The sequence below is a fragment of the Nuphar pumila genome, chromosome 7 (genome assembly GCF_984573655.1).
Source record: "Nuphar pumila chromosome 7, dmNupPumi1.hap1.1, whole genome shotgun sequence".
In the NCBI taxonomy this organism is placed as follows: domain Eukaryota; kingdom Viridiplantae; phylum Streptophyta; class Magnoliopsida; order Nymphaeales; family Nymphaeaceae; genus Nuphar; species Nuphar pumila.
The window spans coordinates 22,712,583-22,715,456 of NC_143255.1; the positions used below are offsets into that span (position 1 = coordinate 22,712,583).

General features: G+C 37.6%; 1 long non-coding RNA gene across 1 annotated transcript; it reads right to left on the reverse strand.

Moving 5' to 3' along the window:
- Window positions 1-338: 338 nt before the first annotated feature.
- On the reverse strand, window positions 339-1,627 carry LOC149831509 (uncharacterized). The gene is made up of 3 exons (XR_016433027.1): window positions 1,560-1,627; window positions 1,378-1,454; window positions 339-624 (listed from the first exon to the last, which is right to left on the reverse strand). It is a non-coding gene; the product is annotated as an uncharacterized LOC149831509 (long non-coding RNA).
- Window positions 1,628-2,874: the final 1,247 nt, after the last annotated feature.

Below are 2,874 nucleotides of genomic sequence, written 5' to 3' on the forward strand. Positions count from 1 at the left end.
CGCTATAGGCAATAGAGGCGACTTTTGGTTGCGCTATTGGTTCACCCTTTTACAGAGACAAAAAAATTGTTATTATTGGCCAACAAAAGCCATTTCTTGGTGGTGACAAAAAAGTTACTGTTATCGGCCAACAAAAGCTATTTCTTGGTGGCGACAAAAAAGTTGCCGTTATTCGCTATAGCAGCGACTTTTTGTCACCGCTATAGGTTGTAGCAGAGAAAAAATATATGGCAAGACCTGCTTCTTTCTCTAAAATCTAGCTCATGATGCTTCGAGCTGTAGATTGCAATTATGGAGACAGTAATAGAAAAGAACAAGGGGAAAGGAAAACACACACATGAAGACCAGAGTGGAACATTACCAAAATTAGGTTGTGCTATGTTATGATTACAACAACAACAGAAAAGTTTAAAGCTGAAAATGCTGACATATTAAAATTAACACAAGAAGCATAAAAGCTTCAGATAAAAATGGCCAGCATGATAAATTGAGTAAAATGGATCAAATGGATTTTTTATGGTGGTTAGCACTCACTTTTTTGTAATGTGGAATTGTTGAGAGTAAGTGGTGCACTTTGCTCATGCTCTCCTCCCAGTCCCTGGACAAGCCCCTTGAATCGTCTACCTGTTTTGTTAAGCCATTAGTTTGAGAAAGAAGAACAAACCATCGAAGTGGTATCACATGTGGTAAGTGGGGTCCTGTGCCAAGCTGAAGGCCCAGGTTGGAATCCCTCTGCCACATGGGGCTTAAGAGATATCTGGTAGGGGTCTGTGCCTAACCCCAGCTTGCCTTTCAAAAAAAAAAAGTAAAGAACAAGGTTTGACAAAATCAACTAACTTGGCATCCAGATGTGCCCTTAATGAACTTGGATTAAATCATTTAAGGGCTCAAGACTCTGGTGATCAAAACCATGTCCCATTGATATGGCTGTAGGTATGGGATTAGGGTCATGTTTATGAAGTTCTCCAATACAACTAATATATAAGGGGATACAATATGGAAGCGAAAAGGGAGCATTTGCATGACATAGTATCGAGGTTAAGTAGTCTTTAGACTAACAGTTGCTAAGTCATGAACTGCATAAGATCTGTGTGACCTAAGATCAAACTTTTAAACTAGTATCCATGATGTCTTAATTTTAGAAATGGAATTGAACTTCTTAAGTTATAATGTTCACATGTCAGGAATAAACTTTTTAAGCTCAGCTAAGGGAAAAAATCGTGCAGTTCAAAAAGAACCTAATCAATTAATCATAAATAGAAATGGATGCAGTCCAAGATTACGAAGGCATGAAATAAGAAGTGAGCAAATCCTCAGAGACGAGGCCACACTGGTTGAGGAGGATGCTGCAGTTGAGCTTTTAGTCTTGAAACAAACCTGAAGAGAATATTTTGTATACATAAGCATGAATCCTTCTGAAACTTCTAGTCAAGGTGAATATGGTAGGAAAGAAACTGCAAAAAAAAATGAAAAAAAAAACAAAAAATACCCAGATATCCACATGACAAAAACAAACCAAAAGCTAGTACAAAAAGGATGAGAAAAGTTTTAAGTTGTACATGGCAATTGCAACGAGTTGCTTAGAGTCCTTCCACGGGGAATCCAGAAATCTAGTATGCAAAAAACTAACAAAATCAAAGTCATCAACCTGCCAAAATGATCTAAAATCCAAAATAAATGAAAGTAAAATTGAACGTGCCAATTTAGCTAGTATTAATTTATCTTGGTATCACCAGGAAATTAAAAATCACAGGATTCCAATAATGCCAATTTCTTTTCTTTTATTGTTTTACTTAGCTAATGAGAGAACTTCTGAACCTGGTCCCGTATATGATAGCACGAGCCCATGAAGTTAAAAGTTACAGTTCCAATGAAACTTTCATCCCATCTAGACTTGATACCAGTTGAGTTAAAAATTTACATTGTTCTCATACTCTTAGTGCTCTCATTTTGGCATAGTTATTCTTTCATTATGAAGCAAAACTTTCACTCCTTGATTCTCCTAAAAAGAAGAAGAGGTCCAGGACATCTTTGCAATTTAAACTACTAAACATTTTGTTGATTTGCAAATAGACAATCAACTAATGCTCTAGCAATAATTGTTACTTAACCGAATGCCTATTTGCTCCAGAGTAATGCTTAGTTCTTGTAAAATCAGAAGTGGCATGAGCCATGAGGTCTAGGTACACAAAAATTAACCATACTATAAGTACCTAATCACAGTCCAATAAAGACAATGTGCTAAAATGAGAGCTAATAGAACAGCTAAAGGGCTCAGCGAAGCACTCAACTATTTACCAACAAAATCCTTACTTTCAACAAAAGAACAAAGAAAATAAAGAAAAACCAACTGCAAATCTACCCACGCCAAGAAAATACAAATTAGTGGTAAAATCTCAAAGAAAACCCTCACTGCGTAACACTTCAGAGTTTCTGCGTCGATTAATCGATGCGAAATAGTGCTTAAACCCCCTGAAAAAACTTAAATTTTTAGAGCTACCGAGTGGTTCAAAAGAATCCCGCGAGGCGCATGAGCGAGCCCACATGAGATGATTCGCGAAATCCACCGGAGATTCTAGAGAAAGGGAAGGATTTCAAGAAGAGGAATAAGACAAAGGGAACGAATTGGAAGCAGAATAGATGGGAATAGGAAGAAGCCTTACCTTTGGTTCTGAAAACCCTAGCGATGAAAGAAAGGGTTTAATGGAAAAACAGGGAAGACTAAGTGGTTCTGAATAGCCTTACCTTTGATTTTTAGAGCTACCGAGTGGTTCAAAAGAATCGTGCGAGGCGCATGGGTGAGCTCACAGGAGACCATTCGCGAGATCCACCGGAGATTCTAGAGAAAGGGAAGGATTTCAAGAAGAGGAATAA